Source organism: Callithrix jacchus, chromosome 4, assembly GCF_049354715.1.
Source record: "Callithrix jacchus isolate 240 chromosome 4, calJac240_pri, whole genome shotgun sequence".
Lineage (NCBI taxonomy): Eukaryota > Metazoa > Chordata > Mammalia > Primates > Cebidae > Callithrix > Callithrix jacchus.
Window position 1 is genome coordinate 34,398,697 of NC_133505.1, and position 26,304 is coordinate 34,425,000.

At 45.0% G+C, this 26,304-nt stretch overlaps 1 non-coding gene and 3 pseudogenes across 2 annotated transcripts in view; 1 reads left to right on the top strand and 3 right to left on the bottom strand.

Annotated features, from left to right (window-relative positions):
• The window catches only part of LOC103792335 (large ribosomal subunit protein uL4), a 521,713-nt gene that overhangs the window by 115,011 nt on the left and 380,398 nt on the right, over positions 1–26,304 (bottom strand). The gene's annotated exons all lie outside the window — the stretch shown is intronic.
• On the top strand, positions 4,679–7,788 carry LOC118151323 (saoe class I histocompatibility antigen, A alpha chain-like; annotated as a pseudogene). The gene is made up of 4 exons (XR_013533877.1): positions 4,679–5,399; positions 6,016–6,280; positions 6,395–6,499; positions 6,906–7,788. The product of XR_013533877.1 is annotated as a saoe class I histocompatibility antigen, A alpha chain-like (transcript).
• LOC128931268 (uncharacterized) lies at positions 8,988–9,691 on the bottom strand (annotated as a pseudogene).
• Positions 17,721–18,386, bottom strand: LOC108590359 (dihydrofolate reductase-like; annotated as a pseudogene).

The following is a 26,304-nucleotide window of genomic DNA, read 5'->3' on the forward strand; positions in this document are numbered from 1 at the left end:
AAATACGGTACATATACACCATGGAATATTATATGGCAATAAAAAGGAATCAGATTAAGTCCTTTGCAAAAATATGGATGAAGCTGAAAACCATTATCCTCAGGAAAGTAACACAGAAACAGAAAACCAAACACCACGTGTTCTTACTTATAATTGGGAGCTGAGCAATGAGAATACATGTATACATGGAGAGAAACAATACACACTAGGGCCTGTTGGGGGAGGGTGGTGGTTCAGGGAGCATTAGAAAAATAAAAAAATGCATGCCGGGGTTAATACCTAGGTGCAGCAAACCACAATGTCACATCTTTACCTGTGTAACAAACCTACACATTGTGCACATGTACCCTGGAACTTAAAATAATAAAATTAAATTAAAAGATAAAGCATTAATGAAAAATAATTAGATAAAAGTACTCTTTGATTTACAAAGTCCTGAAACAGTACTTTTAATTAATTTTGCTTTCAACATATATGCAAATCCTTTAATACTGCTCCCTTCCAGAGGTGCAGCTTAATTCCCTCTCTTTAGTGTGGCTTGGACTTAATGATGCACTTCTGATATGACCTGGCTCTGTGTTCCCACCTGAATCTCATCTTGAATTGTCATGTGAAGTGTAATCATTATATCAGGGGAGGGACCTCATGGGAGGTGACTAGATCATGGGGACAGTTCTCCCATTGCTGTTCTAGTGATAGTGAGTGAATTCTCATGAGATCTGATGGTTGTATAAGGGGCTTTTCCCCACTTCGCTCTGCATTTCCCTCTTCTGCCACCATGTGAAGGATGTGTTTGCTTCTACTTCTGCCATGATTGTAAGTTTCCTGGGGCGGCCCTCAGCCATGCAGAATTGTGAGTCAATTAAACCTCTTTCCTTTATAAATTACCCTGTGTCAGGTATTTCTTTGTAGCAGTGGAAGAACCAAATAATACAACTTCTAACTGCTAGAGTAATGCTGACATAACAGTTTGTGACCCTGGGTGTAGAACCTAAAACTCACTGCATCTTCCACCTTCTTTCTCTCTGTCTCTTGGATCATGTGCTCTGGGGGAAGCCAGCTGCTGTGCCACAAGCAGCCCTGCAGGATGGTCCATGTGGCAAAGAACTGAGAACTTCTGGGGCCAGACACCAAGGAACTTGGTTTTTCCAACAGCCATGTGACTGAGCCATGTTTCATGTGAATCCCCACCCCCAGTGAAGCACTCAGATGATACAGCCCTTGGCTGACAACTGGACTGCAGCCTTGTGAGAAGACCTGAGCCAGAATCACTCAGGGAAACCTCTCCTGGATTCCTGACCATTGGAAACTGCAGGAGATGATGAATGTTTGTTGTTTGGAGCTGCTAAATTTTACAAAATTTTTTATGCAATAGTAAATAACTAACACTTTTTCATCAGAGAGGATGTATTATTACATGTTAATTTGCATTTGCTTTACATTTATCACCATCATTATTATTTATGAGACAGGATCTCACTCTGCCACCCAGGCTGGAGTGCAGTGGCATGACAACATGCAGAGGTTTCAAGGAATCCTCTGACCTCAGCCTCCTGAGTAGCTGTGATGACAGGCATGAACTACCACACCTGGCTAATTTTCTAAGTTTTTGTTGAGATGGAGGTTTCACCACGTTGCCCAGGCTGATCTCGAACTTCTGGAATCAACGAATCTGCCTTCCTTTGCCTTCCACAGTGCTAGGATTGCAGGTGTGAGCCACCACACTTGGCCTAAATTAATTATAAGATATTAAACATGTAATTTAGTTTTAAAATGTATGGAAAATTTCCATGGCTGAAGAAGATGTATTTTGTTACCATTCACAATGATCACTTTACTTGAACTTCAATTTCCAACTTTGTCCCAATTAAACACAAAAGGAAGATCCAACCCTTGCTAGGCTGATTCTATCATGACCCCCAGGAACCACCTCCTGGTCACTCAACCTACCCCCAGTTGTTCAACCAACTCTAATGTAGGTGCTGCTGTGAAGGGATTCAGCAGATATAATTAAGGGCCTCAATTAGTTGACTTTAGGCTGGGTTTATCCTCATCGGACTGTCCTAATCAGGTGAGCCCTTGAAAGGACTGGGTCCTTCCTGAGCATAGAGATTCTGTGTGAGAGGGATTCCACATGAGGGGTTTTCTCCACCGCCTTTGAAAGTGAAGGGGCTGTATAGAAAAGAACGCTGGTGGGCACCGGGAATTGAACACAGATCTCCCTGATCTCTACATTGACAGCCAGCAAGGAACAGGGACCTCAGTCTTACAACTGCCGGAAACTGCATTCTGCCACCTCTGTAAAAGCCTGAATGGATTCTAAAAACCCAGCTTTGGGAAGCCCAAAACAGAGATTGCATCCACACCATGCCCAGATTTCTGACTAAGGGACTAAACACATCAATGAGTGTTGTTAGGCCAGGCAAAGTAGCGCACATCTTTAATTCTAATATTTGAGGAGCTTACACAGGGGGATCACTTGCAGCCAGGAATTTCAGACCAGGCAGGATAATATAGTAGGATGCTCGTCTCTACATTTTTTTTTTTAATTAGCTGGGTGTGGTGGCACTTGCCTGTAGTCCTACCTACTCTGAAGACTAAGGCAGGAAGATCCCTTGAGCCCAGGAGTTTAAGGCTGCAGTGAGCTATGATCATGTGACTTCACTTCACCCTGAATGACAGAGGGAGAGTCTGTCTCTAAAAATAAATAAATGAATACAATAAATGGGTGCTGTTTAAAGCCAATGTTGAGGTAATGTGTTATATAGTCATAAAATTCATATACAGGCTCAACAGATTCATGGAATGAATTGATGAATTGATATGCACACTATTTAAATAAAATAAAATCTTTCTTAACTTTTTTATTGTTTTATATTATATAATTTTCTGTGATGCAGTTTAACACACTCATATTCATTCAGTCAACAAAAATTAATTTTGTCCCTACGATCAACCAGGTATGCCCTCATATGCTCATGTACTTGACATTCTAGAAGCTTCACAAGACCGAGGTGGAACCACTGGAGTGTTTTAGGTGGAGAAATGACATACTCTGACTCACAGTAGTAGGATCACTTTGGAGAGAACAGTCACATAGCAGGTAATGGGACAATTACCTGCTATGTCACAATTCAGGAGTGACAGGGTGGTGTCAGAGCGGAGGGCCTTAGGGATGAGAGGGATGGAGGGAAGGGCTGAAGAAACAGGAGGTAAGGAAAAGGAGCAGGTGGAAAGAATTCAAAAACGGCAGAATTCATAGGTTTAAACACATTGTTTTACAGATTTTTTAAATACAATTACAGATCCTAGCAGGCTGTTCTTTGCAGTTGGCCTTTAATACCATATGTAAGTCTGCCTAAAAACTAATTGTTTCTTATGTTAATCAAATTTAAAAAATACTAAATGTTTCTATAAAATATGCACACTACTCAGATGTGGACACTTCCTAAAAACAGGCAGGGCATGAGCACTGGTGAGGGGCATTGTGACTTCAGTGAACACTTGTGACTGTGAGGTGAATGAAGTCTGTACTGGCTCCTGGTTGCAGCATACATAACACAGTGAGCTACTTTGTACTGAGGAGATGTCCTGGAGTCACACAGAAACTCAGGGCTGTGGAAAAAATGTATATTTAAAATACAACAAGCAGGAGTCACAGATACATTGTCTGGGAAAGTGAAACCTAGGAGATTTCTGAGTCCTGTTGTAATGCTTATACACATATCAAGGGGCCAAAGTCATAATTTTTTTTATCGATTAGGTTCCTAATCCTTTCGGCGATAACAAGATTCTGCTGCCCACTGTAGTTAATAAACAAAAAGCAAACTGGTCTCTGTGCTATTTCATGCTCTCAGGTAAAATCTTTCTACATTTGAAGAAAAAAAAACAACCCTGTCTCTACACCTCCATTCCTAGGGCGAGCTCAGTCTCTGGCACCAAGCTCCCTGGGGTAAGTTTTTTTCCTAGAAGAGTCTACGGGGACAGGTAAGGAGTGGGAGGCAGAAAGTCCAGTTCAGGCACAGGGATTCCCGGATGAAAAGTGAAGGGAGAGGGATGGGGCCCATGCTGAGGGTTTCCCTCTAGTTTCTCAGCAGCTCCTGGGCCAACACTCAGGGAGACATTGAGACAGAGTGCTTGGCACAGGAGGAGCGGGGTCAGGGCGAAGTCTCAGGGCCCCAGGCGTGGCTCTCAGGGTCTCAGGCCCCGAAGGCGGTGTATGAATTGGGGAGGCGCAGCGTTGGGGATTCCCCATCTCCGCAGAGTTTCTCTTTCGCTCCCAATCTGTGTCGGATCCTTCTTCCTGGACACTCATGAAGCTAACCCAGTTCCCATTCCCACTGGGTGTCGGGTTTCCAGAGAAGCCAATCAGGGTCTCTGCGGTCCGGGTTCCAAAGTCCCCGGTCACACACCTGGACTCAGATTCTCCCCAGACGCCGAGGATGCGGTCATGGAGCCCCGAACCCTCCTCCTGCTGCTCTCGGGGGCCCTGCTCCTGACCGAGACGTGGGCGAGTAAATGCGGGGTCAAGAGATAGACGGCCTCTGCCAGGAGAGGGGCCGGGCGCTCGCCAGGCGAGAGCGCAGGACCCGGGGAGCCGAGTCGGGAGGAGGGCCGGGCGAGTCTCAGCCCCTCCTCGCCCCCAGGCTCCCACTCCTTGAGGTATTTGGACACTTCCGTGTCCCGGCCCGGCCGTGGGGAGCCCCGCTTCATCTCCGAGGGCTACGTGGACGACACGCAGTTCGTACGGTTCGACAGTGACGCCGCGAGTGCGAGAGAGGAGCCGCGGGCGCCATGGGTTGAGCAGGAGGGGCCGGAGTATTGGGAACTGCAGACACAGATCTCCAAGGCGCCCGCACAGACTCTGCGATCGAACCTGCGGACCCTGCGCGGCTATTAAAACCAGAGCGAGGCAGGTGAGTGATCCCTCCCCATCCCCGACGGAGAGTCCAGGTCCCCCTGAGTCTCCAGGTCCAAGATCCACCCCGAGGCTGAGGCTCCCGACCAAACCCCCAACCCGGGAGAGCCGCAGGCGCCTCTACCCGGTTTCATTTTCAGTTTAGGCCAAAATCCCCGCGGGTTGGGCTGGGGCGGGGCTCGGTGGGCGGGGATGACTGCGGGGGCGGGGCCAGGGTCTCACTGCCACAGGATGTATGGCTGCGACCTGGGGCCTGCCTGACGCCTACTCAGCAGGTATAACCAGTACGCCTATGATGGCAAGGACTACATCGGCCTGAACGAGGACCTGCGCTCCTGGACGGCCGCGGACGTGGGGGCTCAGATCACCCAGCGCAAGTGGGAGGCGGCCAATGAGGCTGAGAGGATGAGAGCCTACCTGGAGGGAAGGTGCCTGGAGTCGCTCCTCAGATACCTGGAGAACGGGAAGGAGGCGCGCGCGGGTACCAGGGGCCACAGGGGCTATGGGGCACCTCCCTCATCTCCTGTAGACCTCCCAGGCTGGCCTCACACAAGGAGGGGAGGAAATGGGACCAACACTAGAATATCGCCGTCCCTCCTGTCCTGAGGGAGAGGAATCCTCCTGGGTTTCCAGATCCTATACCAGAGAGTGACTCTGAGGGCCTGCCCTGCTCTCTGATGCAATTAAGGGATAAAGTCTCTAAGGGAAAGGAGGGGAAGATAATCCCTGAAGTACTGATCAGGGGTTACCTTTGACCCCCACAGCAGCCTTGGACACTGTGACTTTATATCTCAGGCCTTTATATCTCAGTCCTCTGCCTCACACTCAATGTGTGTTGGGGTCTGACTCCAGCTCCTCTGAGTCCCTTGGCCTCCATTCAGGTCAGGACCAGAAGTCCCTGCTCTCCCACTTAGAGACTAGAATTTTCCAAGGAATAGGAGATTACCCCAGGTGCCTGTATCCAGGCTGGTGTCTGGGTTCTGTGCTCCCTTCCCCACCCCAGGTGTCCTGTCCATTGTCAGGGTGGTCATGTGGACGCTCCTGGGGTGTCCCATGAGAGATGCAAAGTGCCTGAAGTTTCTGACTATTCCCTTCAGAGCCCCCCAAGACACACGTGACCCACCACCCCGTCTCTGACCATGAGGCCACCCTGAGGTGCTGGGCCCTGGGCCTGCGGAGATCACACTGACCAGCGGGATGGGGAAGACCAAACTCAGGACATGGAGCTTCTGGAGACCAGGCCTGCGGGGGACAGAACCTTCCAGAAGTGGGCGGCTGTGTTGGTGCCTTCTGGAGAGGAGCAGAGATATGCATTTCTTGTGTAGCACGAGGGGCTGCCCGAGCTCATCACCCTGAGATGGGGTAAGGAGTGGGTGTCATGTCTCTTAGGGAAAGCAGGAGCCCATCTGGAGACCTTTAGCAGGGTTGGAGCTGGGGCTGGGAGTCAGGGACCCTCACCTTTACCTCTTTTCCCAGAGCCCACCATTCCCATCGTGGGCATCATTGCTGCCCTGGCTGTCCTTGGAGCTGTAGTCACTGGAGCTGTGGTCGCCGCTGTGATGTGGAGGAAGAAAAGCTCAGGTGAGGAAGGGGTTGGGGTGGGGTCTGAGTTTTCTTGTCCTACTGAGGTTACTGGGAAACAACATCCACACTCATGGGCCGACCCAGCGTGGACCCAGTGTGCCAGCACTTACTCTTGTAAAACACCTGTGACAATGAAGGACAAATGCATCACCTTGATGACTGTGGCAATGGGGACCTAGTCCCAGCAGTCACAGGTCACAGAGCAAGGTCCCTTCTGAGGACAGACCTCAGGAGGGCAGTAGGTCTAGGACCCACATCTACTTTCTTCATGTTTCCTGATCCTGCCCTGGGTCTGTAGTCACATTTCTGGAAACTTCTCTACAGTCCAAGAGTAGGAGGTTCCTCTAGGACATCATGGCCCTGCCTTCTTTCTGGCCTCTCACAGGACATTTTCTTCCCACAGATAGCAAAGGCGGGAGCTACCATCCAGCTGCAAGTAAGTGTGAAGGAAGCTGATCCCTGAGATTTCACAGGACATTTTCTTCCCCACAGATGGAGCTACTCTCAGGCTGCAGGTAAGTGTGAAGGAGGCTGATCCCTGAGATTGTTGGGATATAGTGGTGGGGAGCCCATGGAGGAGCTCACCCAGCCCACAATTCCTCCTCTAGGACATCTCTTGTGGGCTCTGACAAGGTCCTGTTTTTGTTGTACCCCAGGCAGCGACAGTCCCCAGGGCTCTGATGTGTCTCTCATGGCTTGTAAAGGTGAGACCCTGGAGCAGGAGGCTGATGTGTGTAAGTTGTTGGGGGGGAACAATGGGAACAGCTGTGTTATGGGGTTTCTTTGACTTGGATGTATTGAGGTGGTGATGGGTTGTTTATAGTGTGACTGATATAAATTTGTTAATGAATTTTTTTTATAGTGTGAGACAGCTGCCTTGTGTGGGACTGAGAGTCAAGATTTATCCACACTTTCCGTTTGTAACTTCAAGAACCCTGACTTCTCCTACTGCAAAGGCATCTGAATGTGTCTGTGTCCCTATAGGCATAATGTGAGGAGGTGGGAAGACCAGCCCAGCCCCGTGTCCACCATGACCCCTTCCCCACACTGACCTGCATTCCTTCCCTGATCACATTTCCTGTTCCAGAGATGTGGGGCTGGGATGTCTTCATGTGTGTCTCAACTTTACGGTGCACTGAGCTGTAACTTCTTACTTTCCTATTAAAATTAGAATCTGAATATAATTTATTTCTTCAAATTATTTCCATGAGAGATTGATGAGTTAATTAAAGCAGAAGATTCCTGAAATGTGAGCAACCAAATAAATGGAAGACCTGAGAACCTTCGATAGTCCATGTATTTCTTGTGCTGATTTGTTGCAGGGGTGGACAGTAGATGGAGCTGTGCCCAGTGGGTGCACAGGCCACTGTGGGCTTTATGTGGTCACTGCTCAGCTGAGTCATCTTTGCTGTCTGCTGTCCTTGGCCCTTCAGTAGAACCTTGTCCCATCATGACCTGTGATCACAGAGGCTTGGATGTCACCTATGGTGACTTCTACCACATAGAAGTACTTGTGGTAACAGGAGACAAATTTTCAGACCTGTGTTCCTCTCATCCTCCTTTCAGGTCTCATTTCTGAATTGCATTTTCCATCCCTTCCCCAACCTTCTTAAAGCAGATTCAGAAACTGGCAGAGAGGAGGGCTCCCGTAGTTTCTCATCATAGGTAACTTTCTGTTGGAACTCCTTCTGCTCTCTCTCCTATTCTTCCTGCCTGAGATGTCATAATCCTAGTACTGGCTCCAATCCAAACTCATGGATTTATAAAGCACACTCTAATTTAGATTCCTATGTGGTTTGAAAATGAGAGCCATCAACCTAGGGTTAACTTTTCTGAAGAGAAAAATATGGTTATGTGCTGCAGCGTGCAGGAGGGTTGGTGTGGGAGGAGGGAGGGAGGGTGGGAGGGCACACATGCAGCCCTGGTGAGAAAAGCTCTGGCAGCACGGACATCAGTGTGAGATGATGTGCTGTAGCTGCCACAAAACAGCATTTGGCCTGAGGCTACGTTAATAAAGATATTGCCTTTAGAATAGGGAGGTGCCCTTCAGTGATCATTCATTCAACTGACACTTGTCTGCTAAATATATGACTGTTTTTGCATTTAGAAAACATCTTTAAGTAAAAACAGAAACATTTCTGGCCTTGTGGTACATATGTTCTAGATGCAAGCTGGTCCAACCCACGGCTCACAGGCTGCATGTGGCTCAGGATAGCTTCGAATGTGAGGACGTTTTTGCTGATCTGTGGTGGTAGATATCATGAAAATTATGCACATACTTTTTCTTCTTTTTTTCTTTTTTTTTTCTGCTAATTAGCTGTCATTAGTGTATTTTATGTGTGGCTCAAGATAATTCTTCTTCCCATGTGGTCCAGGGAAGCCAGAAGATTGGACACCTCTGTAGGCAGATGATACAGTATAAGCAGAGTCAGAGAAGAAAATGCTTGAGTTAGAAGGTGGCAAGTGCTGTGGGGCAGGTGATCCAGAGTGTGGGCTGTGGGGACAGGGAGGTGGCTGCTGTGCTGGGTGGTCAGCATGGGCCTCGTTGCAAATGTGACCTTTGAGTAAAGACTTGAGGGATGTGAGGAGCTGTCCACAAGGATGATGGGAAAGCTCTTTTCAGGCAGGAACCTTCAGTGCAGATGCACCAGGGCAGGAAAGTGTCTGTGTTCCTGGAAGGAGGAAGAGGCCAGAAGGGCTGGACAGAGAGAAACTGAAATGAGGTCAGAGGTGTGGCCAGAGGAGATAGGCCTGAGGGTGTGGGAAGGGTTTTGACATTTGCTGTGAATGACATGGAGAATTAGAGGGCAGTTTTGAAAAGTAGGACATGGTGGGACTTATACTTTGAAAGCTGCTCTCTGGCTGCTGTGCTGAGAACAGAATTGAAAGGTGGAGGACAAGTGAGGCAGCAGGGAAATGGTGGGGAAGGAGCACAGTATTCCAGGATGGAGATGCTGGTTACCTCGACTGGGCTGTGAGCAGGGGAAATGGTGGGAGTGATGGGATTCTGGATGAATTTGAGGATGGACTTCACAGCACTTGCTAATGGATTGTATCTGTGGTGTGAGAAAGTAGAATCAAGGACACCCACAGTGATGGACTGAGTGAGTAGAAGGGTGGAGCTGCTGTCAGTGGAGATGGGGAGACTCCCGCAGGAGCATATGGAGGAGAGGGCATCGCAGGAGACATCTACAAGGAGTGTAGGTGAGGGGCCCGGATGCCTCTGCAGCTACACCTTCACCATCCTGTTTATCTCCTGCTTCCACCCTGCTGTGTCTCAGAGCCAGAGCACTGATTCTCCCTGGCCTGTCTGCACAGATAGGTGAAATTCAGGGAAGTTATGATCTGCTGTTGGTTTATAATAAGTCATGGATTATTGTGCTTTCTCAGATAATTAAGTAAATGATAAGAGAAGCTGTAACTCGAACACTTATTTAGAAGACTGCAATAATGAAGACTTTTATTCATCTAAAGAAGGCAACAGAAGAAAAATAGTTGAGCCAAAAAGACATAATATTAGAAGACAGCAAATGACAATGTTCAGACTTAAACCCAATGAGGTCAACAATGACATTAAACATAATGGACTCACACACTCCAATGACAAGACAAATAGTGCAGAAGGGAAAATAAGTCAATCCATAAATAACCATAGGCTATTTATAAAAGCCATAATTTCAGTAGAAGGTAGAGAAAAGCTGAAAGTAAAAGTATAGAAAAGAAATACCAGACACACATTCATGGAAATCACAGTGATGCCTTTTAGAAAAATTACAAGACATGGATCTTGTAAGACACAGAGTCCATGTAGGCAGCTCACCATGTCTTTACTTTTATTTCAGAGACAGGGTCTGTTGCCCAGGCTGAAATGCATTGGTGATATCATACCTCACTGTAACCTCAAACTCCTGGGCTCAAGCAACTCTCCTGCCTCAGCTTTCCAAGTAGCTGGGACTACAGGTGTGAGCCCCACAGCTGGCTATAATGCCTAATTTTCTCATCTGATGTGGTGTGATCAAGGAAGCAATGTCATGCCATGTGTTTGACTTGTAGTAAGAATACAACAAATATCAGGGGAAGGAAGAAATAAAACCACTTAGTAGTTCAAGCCATGTCTGCATTTACATTTGACAGATGAGGAACAACATCTCAAACAAGTAAACCCAAATAAATGGATTTACATCATCCAGAGCAGAATCGAGAACACATTACACATTATCTGTGCTAAAGGAATCAGAGCTGTACTGAGGTCATAGCAGGTATCATGAATTGCTGCTAGAATTGGAACTGATACATTTCCAGATATACTAAACAAAGGTGTGCAAGGAATAACTGAATGCAGAGATAAAAAAAATTGACTTGTTTAAAAGATGGACAGAATCCTTCTTTTAAAGTGGCCTTATGTGGACCAAAGCATAAAGCCCACAGAACGTCTCATAGATGAGATGAAGTGTCAGGTGGGCAAGTGTCTAAGTGCAGCTTCCAGACCCAAAGGAGACCTCAAAATCCTGGGATATTTTCAGTTGTCATATGGGGATTGCTGGGAGGGGGTGAGTTGGGTGTTCCTGGCAAACCTCCCACAGTGCACAGGTCAGCCCTCTCCACAAGGGACTCTGTGTCCCAAATTGTTAATAGTGCTGCTGTTGACAAACTCACCCCACAGGTAAATGCTGTAATGCCCTCACCATTTCACAGATGAAGAAACGGAGGAACCAGAAGGTAAAGTGTCAGTAGGACCAGAGTTTCAGGTTAAATCCAGGCCACCTGGCTGCAGGGTCTTGGCTCCCCTGGTTAAGTTAGGCACCCAGGAGTCGACCACAAACAAGCCCAGTTCCGCATTGCCTTCATGGATTGTGAGCGCCCCCTGGTGTTGGCGCTGGGCCTGTGGCTAAACAAGGCTTGCGGGAAAAGGGAAAAACAGATTTGGGTAGGGGAATACTCCTTCAGCCTCTCCAGATTTCAAGCCATGACTTACGCTCAGAAAAAATAATGTCCGCCTTAATTATCTCTCCAATCTTGCTTTTCCCAGCCCCGACCAGTGTCCTCCCTCGACTCCGTCAACATCGTCACCTGCCAGACACCCACCACCCACCATGTGAGCAGTGAAAAGACCCCAGGACTAAAGGAAAAGACTATTCCATCCCAGCTATCCCTCCCCTCCCAGAGCTCTAGCTCTATGCCTGTAGTGCTTAGGCTCTTAACCTGGGGCCCAGGAACCCACTCTCCCATGACACTGCACACAGAAGTGATGTTACATGCATACCTGACTTCCTTACAAGATATTGGCTATTAATATTCATCAAGTCAGTTGGGGCCCAAGACACAACTCCTCCCCCAACAGCTTGTGATCCTCTGAATTAAAGAAAGGGTAGAGATCGAGGGAGGCCCTAACTTTAAATCTTCTACCACTGCTAGTGAAGTTCTGACAAGAAGTGCGAGGTACTCAACCTGCTCTGGGATACAGCAGGAAAGTAGAGTGTTCATGGATTTCAAATTCCATAAAAAAAAAAATGCCATTTTGGCCAAATACCCAAGTCATTTTTCTAAGCCCTAGGCAGCAGCTCAAAACAAACAATATCAAAAAACCAATATCTTGGCCCCGTTGAAGTCACTGAAGCTATAAAACTTTGTGAGACCTGTAGTTAGAGAGGACAATTCAATTTGGGGCTGAAGCAGAAAATCCCTACATCATATAGAGTTTTTCTCTATCATGAAGTTCCCCTGAAGGGACCTGCTCCCTTCTGCAGTGCATAGTGAGGCCATTTCTGTGTAAAAAGATAGAATTTTCTTGGATTCCTGATGTTGACACTACTCACTCTTTGACATTATAGATGCCAACTTCATATTCGACATCTTTAAGTTAATTTTCTTAATCTAAGCAGAGAATTTGAAATTGTTTCTGAAGCAGAAAACCAGGTACTGATTATGTGAGCTCTCACCCTACTCTATCTTCTTATGCAATAAGTATAAGAGATTGTGGGCCAACAGAATTTGTAGCAAGGTAAACATAAACCCTCCATTTCAGCCTGTGTTTCAGCTTGTCTGTTCCAGTCTTGCCCCAGTCTTAACATTTTGAAATTTATAAATATACTTGAATTTGATTTTATGAGATGTCGCATATATTAATTTCTGTTGGGTTTGTCAGTGAAAGCCTTCTCAAAACAACTATGGACGAAAAACAGGTAAATAAATACATGGTGCTCCCATGTGTCAGGGCTCACTGCATCTTACAAATGTATCAGCTCCACTCCAACACATGGCGCATCTCAAATGGTGCTGGAAACCTGGATATCCACATACAAAAGAATGATGCTGGACAAAATTCATACCCTACCATTATACCCTTGTCAAATATTAAGTCATAATGACTCAAAGAACTAACTTTAAGAGTTGAACCTGTAAACCCCTTAAGAAAGGCTGGGCTCAGTGGCTCATGCCTGTAATCCCAACAATTTGTGGGTCTGGGGTGGGCTGATCACCAGAGGTCAGGAGATTGATACCATCCTGGCCAACATGGTAAAACCTCATCTCTACTAAGAAGATAAAAAAAATTAGCTGGGCATGGTGGCAGGTGCCTGTAATCCCGGCTGCTCAGGAGGCTGGGGCAGGAGAAGTGATAGAACCTGGGAGGTGGAGATTGCAGTGAGCCAAGATTATGCCAGCCTGGGTGACAAGACTGAGACTCTGTAAAAAAAACAAAAACAAACAAACAAACTGTAAGAAAACACTGAGGAAAATCTTATGGACATTAGAATTGGTAGTGGTTTCTTGGCGGGTAACCAAAAGCAAAAGTAATGTAAGAAATATGACAAATTAGACTGCATCAAAATTTAAAAACTTTTTTGCATCAAAGAACACTATTAAAAACTTTTTTGCATCAAAGAACACTATTAACAGAACACTATAAGCAGAGTCAAAAGAAAATGCATAGAATAGGAGGAAATATTTGCCAATCACATATCTGGTCAAGAATTAATATCCAGAATATGTAAAGAACTACACTTCAAGAATAGCAAAACAATCCCATTCAAAAATGAGTAAAAGACATAAATAGACAATTCTCCAAAGCAGATATAAAATAAGGACATAAAAATAAGGAATTCCAATAAGAACGTAAAATATGCTGAACTTCTCTAGGCCAAGTGTTGGTGAAGATGTGGAGAAATTGGAACACTTGTGCACTGCTGGTGAGAGTGAGCAGTGGTGCAGCCACCATGGAAACAGTATAGTTGTTCCTCAAGAAAGTCAAAATAGAATTACTCTATGAGCCAACAACTCCACTTGTGGGCACATACCCCAAAGAACGGAAAGCAGAAAATTACACAGACATTTGTACCCTCAGGCCCATAGCAGCACTGCTCCCAATAGCCAAAAGGTTGATGCAACCAAGTGTCCATCAGCGGATGACTGGGTAAATAACCCATCGTGCACATGCATAGGGAATATCATTCAGTCTTAAAAGGGAATAAAATTCTGATGGGATGAACCTTAAAACCACTATAAATGAAGTAAGCCAGAAATGAAAAACAAATATGACATTTTACTTATGTGAGGTAGCTACAATAAGCCAATTCACAAAAATAGAAAGTAGAATAGAGGTTCCAGGGGTTGGGGGTAGGGAGGGTGGGCAGTTATGATTCAATGCATACAGTTTCTGTTTGGGATGATGAAAATGTTCCGGAAATGGATTTTGGTGCTGGTTACACAACAATGTAAATGTGCTTAATGCCACCAAATTGTACACTGAAAAAAATGGTTAGAAGGTAAATTATGTGGTATGTGTTTTACCACAGTTGAAAAATACATATCAACACTAAATCTAATCACTACTGTCATCGAGATTTGTTTATGCTGGTGTTTCAACAAGCACATTGCTGTTGTCAAGGGGAGTCCTTGGAGTTCTTATGCCACCATGCTCTTTGGTGTCACTTCTTAGCCACTTTCAAATTGTGTTTATGCATCACAATTCCTGATCTTCCATGTACTTTCAGGAAAACTATTCATATGAAAAAATTCATCAAGCAACTTATACTTAGTGCTATACTCTATGGAACTGATCTCAGAAAAAAGAATCAAGCTTCACTGGACCTCATCATGGCACAAGTGAGGGGTTGGAAAATGGGTAAGGAAATTATAACACAACATGTCAAAGTATTTTATATGACTTTTTTTCTTTGAATGCTACATGATTAATTTTATAATGACTATACTGACTTACATGTACCAATGACTACAAATTAAAATTTCTGCTTTCTTTCTCATTCTTTCTTATATATTTCTCTGTCTTTGTAATTATTTTTAGAGTGGGCATTTTGGATAGTTCAACAGTTTCATTCATACCATGATGTTTTTGTTTTACTCTTATTCATGAAAGATGGATTTCCCAGCCACGGATTTCTAGCTTGACACTGGCTTTCTCTCAGCTCTTTCATGATTATGTCTCTCCTGCCTGCTGTGGCCGATGGGGAAAAATCAGTCACATCTTAACCCAGTTGCCTCTTAGATGAAAAGGCTAAGTATAATCACATGGCGCCAAAAGTCTTCTAATGAAAACAGCAGTCCTGCCAGTTGCTCTTTCCAGAGGCAAGCACTTTCCATCCTCTGTTTTTCCTTTGGGTAGTTACCTTCATGGGTTTTTCCACATTATTATTTTTTAGTTTTTCAAGTGAATGCATATATTATTAGGTGTAATGTTAGAAAGCCTCTTCAGTTCATAATGCATCCTAACAATCCCCTGCCCCGTCCCTCCTAATTGTCCAGAGCAATGACTTTTAACTCTTTTAACAATGTCTTCTGTCGTTTCTCATATCACTACGTAGTCATTTCTTGATTATTTTATACATTATATAGTAATTTCCTGATACAACAGGTAAGGATTTAGCTCTTACAGCATCACTATCCTCATTTTTCCTCCAATATTGTCCCAAAGTAGTTACCAGATTCAGGGGCCAAGCAGTCATTATGACTAAACATACTGCTCATTGTTGAGGAAAACAGTATGTTATGCTCTTACTTCCTATCCTCTACTTCTTTCTGCCCTAGAATTGATGATTGCCTAACCAACCCATCCCCCGCTTTTTTATACTTTTGCTTTTTCTTCAATGAACTTATTTCCAAATACCCCAAATCCGTAAATAACCTATTATTATTTTTCAGAGAAGGGATCTTGCTGTGGTGGCCAGGCCGGTCTGAAACTCTTGGGCTCAAGCCATCCTCTCACTTACCTTCTGAGTAGTTGGGACAACAGGCCTGGGCGATTCCACCCAGCTAACCTATTAATATTTTTACTGTTTCTTTTTAGAGTCAGCTCCAAAGCTGGAATATTGTTTGTGCTGGATCCGATTTGCTGGATCCATGTCATTCTCTGGTTTGTGTACTCCTTCATTTTGCTGGAGTATTTTCTCAAATAGCTTCCCAAGAAAAGGGTACATGGAGGTAGCCCCTGAGTCTTTGCCTGTCTACAGATGTATTATTTTACCTTCATCCTTGATTATTTGGCTGAATGTAGATTTATCAGTTGAAAATAACATTCTTTCTAGAATTCTGAAGACATGGTTCCATTGTTTCCAGATTCTTTTTTGAGACAGGGTCTCTTCTGTCACCCAGGCTGGAGTGCAGTGATGCAATCATGTCTCACTGTGCCTTGAACTGCTGGCTCAATTGATCCTTCCATCTCAGCCCCCTGAGCAGATGGGACTACAGGTGTGCACCACAATGACCAGACAATTTTTGTATTTTTTGTAGAGATGGGGCCTCACCATGTTGCCCAAACTGGTCTCAAGTGATTCACCTGCCTCAGCCTCTCAAAGTGCAGGAACCACAGGTGCGAGCCACTGTGCCCAGCCAGTTTTCCTTTTACTCTCTCTACTTCCTTCATTTCTCAAAAGCATCTCAAACTCAGTGGGCCCTAAAGCAAAGTCAAACTCCATCAGAATATCCTGCTACTTCCCACTTTAAAATGTATCTTAAATCACATTTAAAATGTATCTTAAATCACAATTACTAACTACATGCAGCCCTTTGGTTCACATTACCAACATCCCTCACTTGAACTTAGAATTGGTTTTCCTCCCTCTGTATTTTTTTAAATCATAAAGTATTTCAAATAATCCATGTGTTGCTTTATACTTTTTACCACATAAAAAAAAAAAAGATCTGCTGGGTGCAGTGGCTCATGCCTATAATCCCAGCACCTTGGGAGTCTGAGGGGGTTGGATCACTTGAGGTCAGAAGTTCAAGACCAACCTGACCAACACTGTGAAATCCTGTCTCCACCAAAAACACAAAGTTAGCTGGGCGTGGTGGTGCATGCCTGTAGGCCCAGGCACTTGGGAGCCTGAGGCAGGAAAGGCGAAGGTTTCAGAGAGCTGAAGTCATACCATTGCACTCTGCCTGGGCAAAAAGAACAAAACTCTGTCTAAAAAAGGAAAACAAAGGTATGGAGAGCTTCCATTCTTAAACATGGAGTTGCTTTAAGTGTTTGGCATTCACTTTTACTGTTCCCATGTATGCCAGCAGCTTCTTACTGCAAACACCTGGGACTTGCTGTGGAGCAGCTAGAGTACGTTCCACCCACACACAGGACAGGAAGCTGACAACCAAGGAGTGTGGGGTCAGTACTCCAGCTTTCTCCCCTCCGTGTCCCTGTATCTCAGCAGTGTGGAGCTTGTTACCAATGAGAACCTACTCACTGACTTTAAACTGGTTTTCTTACCTTCTCAGCTCCATTGCTCCATACCTCAATTGATGGTTTCTGGTATGATCTAGCAAGTAAACTGCTTTCACTGAAATGTCAGCCTTGGAACCTGCTTTGGGTTCCCCAGTCAAAGACAGAAAGATATTCATTTTCCCATCACTGGACTTCCAGGTTGTTTCCAGTTTTTCGCTGTTTACAATCAAGGCTGCAACATGTCTCCACAAACCTCTGGATACACATGAAGGAAGCTTTCAGTATTTCCCATGAACGAAACTGCTCAGTTAAAGGGTATGTGCATCTTCATCTTTAATGGATACCATCAACATGTGAAAAGCCCGACAATGTCAAGGACTGTCAAGAGTGCCACATGTGATGGGTGTGGAATGGCAGCTCACTGGAGCAGGTGCTGGGGACTAAGCTTGGGTCTTGGAGAGGCACTTGGTTTTAGCAAGAACGTTTCATAAATGGTATATGATAGAGTCAAGATTCATGGGGAATAAAAATACATTGCTTAGAAATAATTCTCCATAGATCTAAAGTCAACAAAAGTACTTTTTTTCGAATGGAAAATACACACTTTTTTTCTGGGACAGAGGGAACAGCTTAAAATACACCAGAAACACCTTCATATGATTATTCTTCTCATTACTTCAAATTTGTACTTAATGCCTTTCCCCTTCTGGACATTAGATGGAACACAGGGTGTTCTGCCAGAAGCTTGTATTTCTCCAAATCAATTTCTGAAAAAAAGTGTCACTTTCAAAGTCCTGCATAATCCTTGTCCCACATTGTTTAAGATGGCCTGGGTGATTCATGGCTTTCTTACAAACAGAACTGCAACCAGCTATCCATATCACATCGGCTTTATTTGCTAATTCTGGTTGTTCAGTAAGTTTTAAGGTATCAGCCAGACTTCTGGCAAGAAAATGAGCTTCTTGTGGAGGTTCCTTGAGTTCTCTGCTGAGAACTAAATTAATTCTATATTTTAAAGTTGATTCTTCTCAGGAATGGAGAAGCAGGTCTTCCTACCCATAATCACCAGAGTCTGTTGACTTTCTACTGAAGAGGTTGTGGTCATTCTCTGGAAATATCTGAATTCATTCTTGAGCAGTGGCCAGGGCAGCCCCCTATCTTGCCAATGCCCATGTTCTGGGACACAGCGATGATGCAGCTTAGCAAACGAACCATGACAGCAGCTGTGAGCACCTCCGAGCCCACTCACTGTGGCTACATTTAAGACCACCGTTTCTCTTTAACATCTGAAGTTCTAGTGCAGTATGAGCCACTGTGCCTGGCCTGTGGTCTTTTGATTCACTAAGTGGCTTAATAAGACAAAGTTGATTTGAGCCAATACTTCTGGCATGTTCATTTTGATTTGTAACAGAAGCTTTCTCTGAATCCATCCGCATAAGGTGAATTGGAAAACTGCAATCTTAGCCAAAGCTAGAAAATCCTGGAAGTAGTCAGTGTTTCTCTTCATCACCAAAGACTTGTCTCCAATTTTTACTATTGTTCTATTTTTCCCAGCCAGTCAACAGTAGTCGGTGAAAAGAGAGGACACTGATGAAGAACACGGCAGGCACAGAGAAAAGGAAGAGTATGCGGAGCTTTGCTGTGTATCTGTCAGTTCATTCTACTCCTCTAGAATGTGGCGTACTCAGGACTTGATGTCCTCCAGGCCCCCAGAAGGTAGTGAGCACCCTGAGAGCCCACTGGACTCACCTCTTGTGTGTAACTGCACAGCCACAGCATCTGGGGGACTTGTCCTGCACTTCTGGAATCATTTCTCTTGGTCATGGTGGCTACTGCTTCATTATCCTTCTGAGGTAGGTGAAATGGGGTGTTCACAGCATCCCTTGAAAGGAAACAAGAGACTTGTCAGGTTGATGGAGAGAACAAGCTGTTCCACAGTGCACACATCATGTCCTAAGCTTGTGGTTAGAACATCCTGCAGCAAGGAGGTGGAAGAGCAGAAGGAAAATATCTCCAAATCTGTGCAAGTACAGAAACCCATGACTAGTGTTCTTGGGCTGACCTGTGCTCATTATGGTAGTAGAAACACAGCCCCGACTGCCAAGTTAAGATGCTAATGAGACATAAGATGTATGTGCTAGAGTGTATAACCAGAGTGCATGCATGCCCAGGAGACCACAGACATGCTTAAAACAACACCCCTTCCCACCTCTTCATGAATAATCATGTAAGACTCCCATGAGGGGAAGGTACTGTCTCATTTTTTTGTTTGTTTGTTTGTTTTTTAGAGACTGGGTCTCGCCATGTCGCCCAGGCTGGAGTGCAGGGGCTATTCACAGGTGCTATCCCCCTACTGACCAGCAGAGGAGTTTTGACTTGCTCGTTTCTGACCTAAGCCAGTTCACCCCTCCTTAGGCAACCTTGTGTTTCCCTCTCCATAGAGGTCACCATATTGATGCCAAACTTAGTGCGGACACCCAATTGGCATAGCTCACTTCAGCCCAGAACTCCTGGGCTCAAGTGATCCTCCCACCTCAGACTCCTGAGTAGCTGGGACTACCGGCACGCACCACCACGCCCAGTGGTACTGTCTCACTTTTGAGCAGCCTTCCCTGATCAGCTGTCAGGGGTTACTTTCATTTTGCAGTAAACTCTCTTGCTTACTTTTACTTTGCACTTCCTGTCAAATTCTTTGTGTGGCAAAGCCAAGAGCTGGAACCGGCCCACTGGCAACACTTCCTTCCTTTTCCCTTTATTTCTATATCTTGTTGCTAAGGATAACTTTGCCCCTGCCAGCAGCATGCCCCTAGGAACTGAGGACGGTGTGCTGTGGCTGGCGCTCTCCTCAGCTTGGCCTTGGGTCACTAAGTGTAGCCCATGGTAGCAGGTTCTGGGAATGAGTGGCACTGCCTTGTGAAATGGTCCCCATGAGGGTGGCCCACAGGTGCTAGTGTCTGCAGCATTTTCACAACTCTTTAGAAATACTCAAGAATGTACTGAGGAGAGCAGGTCTGAGGCCTCACCCATGTCCCCCATATGCTCATGTGCATGGCTGTGCGCCTGATGCAGTCAGAAATAAAAAATGCTGCTGCCCCTTTGCAAAGCACTACTTAGTTCTCCTCTTGAAGGTGGTGGCACAATGCCTGGGTTGAGACGGACGCAGGAGTCAGCATTCCAAAGTAAAAGGAGAGACTGTAACAGAAATACCTGAGTTTGTCAATGTGAATGAGCAGGGCCTTCTACACTCTGGCTTCTACACCGTGGATTTCTCATTGAGAGGTTTCTAGTTCTCAGAGTGCAGGTAGCTTACCAAAAAAAACGAAAGGACAGAAAAGGAAAAGCAAGAGAAGGTGTATGAGGAGCTGGGACCCTGGGCCTGTGCAGGTGAGATACAAGGTGCTTCTGGTGAGGCTGCCACCATTTGGGGTACTGGCACATTGTCACATGGCAGAGCCTGCCTTCATGATGATGCCATCTGCCCCAGTTGCTCACTGGAAGTTGCAATGCCCAGAGTTTTGTTTTGATCACAATTTTTAAAAGTATTATATTAGGCCAGGTGGCTCATGCCTGTAATCGCAGCACTTTGGGAGGCCAAGGTGGGAGAATCATCTGAGGTGTGGAGTTTGAGACCAGCCTGACTAACCATAGGGCTAAGGGCCCCTCAGGGTTGTGCAGTGTCCATTATGCTGTGCTGAGGAGCAGGATCCGAGACATAAAGAGACAGGACACAGAAGCACAAAGAAAGCACAGCTGCACTCAGGGGGCTACGCCACCTATAAGCAGAGACATGCAAGGCCCCAAATGTCCAGAAGCGTGTGTATTTATTGGGTATAGGTTAGAGGGCTGGGTAGCGAGTGAATTCATCTTTAAGGATAGTGATAGGGTCATGAGCAATAAACAAGGGGTCCACCCCCATTAGGTCACCTAGGCTAGAAGGTGGACAGTGCGTAGCAAGGGGTCCACCCCCATTAGGTCATTGAGGCAAGGAGGTGGGCCACGTGCAGTAAGGGCTCCACCCTCATTAGGTCACCAAGGCATGGATGTGGGCTGTGCACAGTGAAGAGGCTGCAGTGTGCAATATCTCTTATCTATGGGCATGCTAATTCCAAGAATATCTATAGGAGCATGCTTTAACTCACACAGCAGTGACAGAGCTGTCAGGGTCTTCTGCCAACTGCTGGCAGCTTCCAATGAATTCTAGAGGAGGATGCTTTTGAGCCAGCACAGTAACAAGAGCAGATAAAGTTCACAGTCACCAAGGCGTGATTATCAGGAGGGGTTTGGAGCCCTGGGATGATCGAGGGATTGCTGGTCTGAGGGCAGCTTTTCACAAGAACTGGAGCAAGGTCCTACAACTCCTTTATCAGGAGGAGTGGCTCTTGCCCCCAGCCTGCCATACAGCGGGTATCTTTACGATACTGAACACTGCAGCCTGGGCTGTGAGTTCTTGTCCTGGTATAACTGTTTTTCTCTTAAATTATGCTCTGCACCAGGACTGCTCTAGACATTCCTCTGACTATAAACTGCTTATTCCTTAATTCATCCTCTGTACCGTGTCTGCTCTAGGCATTCCTCTGATTATGAACTAAGATATAGTTATATATATAGGGAAATAACTGAGTGGTAAGATATTCTTCAGGCACTCATTCTATGAACTAAATATATAAAGGATTATATAAAAGGAAATAACTGAGTAGTAACATTATAAATTGAGATATTCTTTGAGCCCCAATTCTGTAAACTAATATGTGATTATATGTGAAGGATTATATGAAAGGAAATAACTGAGTAGTAACACTATAAGCTGAGATATTCTTCAGGCACTAATTGTGCCAGGATTCTGCTTAGCTCTCCTTCCTTGGAGCTTATAGGGGGGGGTTATCCACAACTAACATGGAGAAATCCCGTCTCTATTAAAAATACCAAATTAGCCGGGTATGGCAGTGCATACCTGTAATCCCAGCTACTCAGGAGGCTAAGGCAGAAGAATCACTTGATCCCAGGAAGCAGAGATTGCAGTGAGCTGAGATTGCGCCATTGCACTCCAGCCTGGGTGACAAGAGAAAAACAATGTCTCAATATACATATATTAATATATATATTACACAATTTTATGCTTTTTGAAAATAGCTAATAAAGCTTTCCGGCTAAGTTGTAAGTAATGATAATCTCTCTAATGTGCTTAAAGGCAAGTAAATCTGCAGGGTTCCCACTCTCACTGGGTACCTGGGCTTCCCTGATTGTTCTATTTTCAAGTGTTTTTGCCCGGTGGTTGCCCCATGACTGCGAATATCATGCCTTCTGGAGGAAACCACACTCTTCCTTGCCCATTGAGGGTGGAAAATTGGATAATTAGGCTGGATGAAGGGAGGAGATCTCATTTGCTCTGCGTGGGCACCATCATCACCTGCACTTGAAAGCGAGGCTGAGGTGCAGAGGCACAAAATGTGGCCACATCTCTCAGCTAGCAAGTGTCCTAGGGACAATGTGAGCCTGAGTGGGCAACACTGTGACACAGGACAGGGTCCATCGCAGTGTTGCCCACTGTGACTGCAGGGCCAAAAGGAACCAGGGCTGAGAGAAACCTGGAGACATGCTGAGTTAGGACTAGACCAGGGCCTGGAGAGAACCTCCACCACCCTCACAGGGCCTGGGGAGATGGACCCAGGAGGGGGACCTGCCCCTCTCCCCTAGCTTTCCTGAGCCTTACCATTGTCACCCAGCCCACACTGGTGTCCCCAGTGTCCACTAGGAACTTTTCATGTTTCGCCTCCTTAATCTTCTGAACCTCTCCATGAGGACAGTGTTGGGTTTGCATTTCTGTAGTTGAGGGAAGGATTCAAGCCTGTGCAGTTCTTAGGAATGGGCCCACAGCCACTGACTGGAGCCACACTTGAGCCCCGGTAGCTCAGACTTCTGAGCTCAGAGTGTTCTGAGTTCTGAGTTAAACTGGCAGTGCCCTGCGCCAGCTGCACCTGCCCACTACAGGCTGCCAGCCAAGGCAGGCATCCAGAACAGGAGAGCATTGCTCAGAATCCAAGATATGAATTTCTTTCCCTGGGCCAGGCCAGGACTCAGATGAAGCTGACTGAGGATACAGGTGCTTCCTGGCAAGGAAATGTGCCCCCCATCTGACTATCCAGAAGTCACAGCTGCTCAGTATTGAGTTTTGAGGAAGGGAGAGTGGGGTGTGGGTATGGTTTGAAAAGCAGAATTCTGCTAAGGGGCTTGTTAAAATTTCTGATTCAGTAGGCCTCGGGCAGGACTTGAAAACTGCATTTCTAACAAGCTCCCAGGTAATTCCAATGCTGCTTGTACCAGGACCCTGCTTTGAGAACCACCACCTGAAGGCAATCTAGTTTGATTTCTAGTATGAGAAGAGGGCTGGGAGGCAGAGGTGTAGTAGAAATGAGTTCATGCCTGGCCCATCCTGGAGAGCTCCCCACCCCAAAGATGCAGCATTTGACTTCCTTGGCATCCTGGGAATGGCAGACACCCAGGAAGGGACTGAATGTGAGGCAAGAGGTCATCCAGAGGCTTGGCTTCACACAGCACCTGGGGCTCCTGCCACTTCACAAATGGCCCCCACACCCTCAGTCCTTCCCACCCCTCACATACTGACCAGGCTTGTGCTACTGCATTTGGCTGTTTCGACTTGGGATGTGACCCTAGGAGCTCTAAGTGGTACCTCCTGATCCAAATACATGGTGATCTAGTGTGACAAGTATTTATAATGTGCTGATAATGAGGAACTTGAAACTTTGGCAGATGGAGTCAGTCGTGTGCCCTTCGGAAGTATTATCAGTGTTCTCTTTTCCAAGTGTCATATCCTTGAGAGCACATGTATAGTAGAGGGCGTTCTGAGCCCACTGAAGCCAGAATTGTCATGCTCCACCCCCTAGAATCCCTTGTAGATTGGGCTTCCTCATTTACATTAAGATTTGGCCAAAATTTCCTTCACCGAACCAATTGCATTTGTTAATTAATCATGCTGTCATTTTGCCTTTTAGTGAATGAAAGTCAGACATGTAATGAGAGATAGTGCAATTAAAAAGAAAACGGCATATTGAATTAAAGTACTAGTAAACATCCTTGTTTAAGCAATGATATAATGTTTAGACCTTTTTATCTTAAGGAAGGTAAAATAATTATTTCTATTGGACTCTTTTAAAGTTTTTCATTTTGAGGCATTTTGTTTTGTTTGTTTTGTCTCCTTTGGAATTATCTTTTATTTTATGTCTTGACTCAGCTCAAATTTCAAAAGGTTAAAAGTCTCTCAACCCATCTCACCTCTTACAGGCAGCCACTGATATCAGTCTCTTGCTTATTCTTTTAAAGACATTTTACGCATAAGCAAACAAATATAAACATACACGTATATATTCTTCCTATATTTTCACACAAATTTTAGCAAAGTACATATGCTTTTCTGCACCTTACTTTTACTCTTCACATTGTATCATGGAGACTATCCCATGTAGCAATATCAAGAACTTCACTACATCTTCCTTTGTTTTAAACTTTTGTGGTACTGCATTGTTTAGATACTCTGTTTCTTTTAATAGAGATTACTATTTTTGATTGCATTGCTTTTTAACTATCCCATCCTGATAAGCATTTAGATTATTTCTTTCAGAGAACAATTCAACATCATGTAGCATCATGTGGGAAGGGTGGAGTGATTCCACTCCTACATGGGTATTCTAGGGGAGCTCACATATTCCTGGGATCAGAGAGCAAGGTCCCAGCATGTTCACTGCAGCAGTGTCTGTAATAGAGACAACCAAAAGGTCAGTGAAGAGGAAAGAGATAAATTGTAGAAGATTTCTCCCATTCAATACTATGGAGCAAGGAAATCAAATGAACTGTTTGCATGAACATGGATTCATCTTATAGACCATGTTTCCTGCAGGCAAACAAATGATAAAATCACCAAGAAACAGTTTATACAAAGTCTAATGCAAGGCCAGGAACAGTGGCTTGCATTTGTAATTCTAGTACGTTGAGAAGCCAATGTGGACAGATTGCTCAAGTCCAGGAGTTCGAGACCAGCCTGGGAAACATGACAAAACCCCATCTCTCCAAAAAATGCAAAAATCATCACGGTGGTGCTCACCTAGAGTCCCAGCTACGTGGGAGGCTGAGATGGGAGGATTGCTTAAGCCTGAAAGTTCAAGGCTGCAGTAAGCAGAGACAGCGCCACTGCACTCCAGCCTCAGTGACACTGCACTCCAGCCTTGGTGATAGAGCAAGATGCTATGTCAATGAAAGTCTAAAAACATGTTAAACAAAAAGATTGTCTAAACTTATTAAAAATATAAAGGCATGCAGCAAATTCAAGACACACATCCACCAGTAGTTCTCGCTTTGCTCAGTACAGTATTGCATGAAACACAGGCATATCGGAACTGTGGAAAATCAGGGCTATCTACATATATTGCTATAATTTTTTTGTATGCTACATATAGCCAATAATATTAAAATGTCACAAATTGACAAACCTGGGTGGTGGCTTCACAAACATTTCTTATGATTCTCTACTCTTTCTTCCAACTAGATTACTTCAAAATATACTTTGTGAAGTAAATCCATGGGAATTGAACAAAATATAAAAGGAGTTATTGAGTGAGAGGAAAGCTCCAGAGAGGTAAAGACAGATGGAGAGATGATAATACTGAGCGTGTTAGTGACCTTCACAGTAACAGATTTCCTGGAGGAGTGCGAGTGCAGACAGAATGAAGTGGATAGAAGGATGAAGGAGGGGGGACTCCAAGGGGTAAATGTGGGGTGGGGTGGGCCAAACTGGGAGGTGCGGTTTGGTTCTGAACATTCTGCTTTAGATCCAGCACCTAGAGAAAGAAAAGTCATATTTATTTGGCTTCTTCCACAATCTTTAGAGAAATCTTTTCAAACATAGCAAAAGAAGATGTATAAATGACCAATAGTCTTCAGGGGAAAATGATCAATAAAACCATAGTGAGAAACCACTAAGCATCTATTAGAATGGCTAAAATTAAAACTCTTAATAACTAAATGTTGGCAAGGATGCAGAATACTTTGTACTCTCATCTATTATCTATAGGAATATAAAGCAACTAACTACTCTGAAAATCAGTTTTGTATCATGTAATAA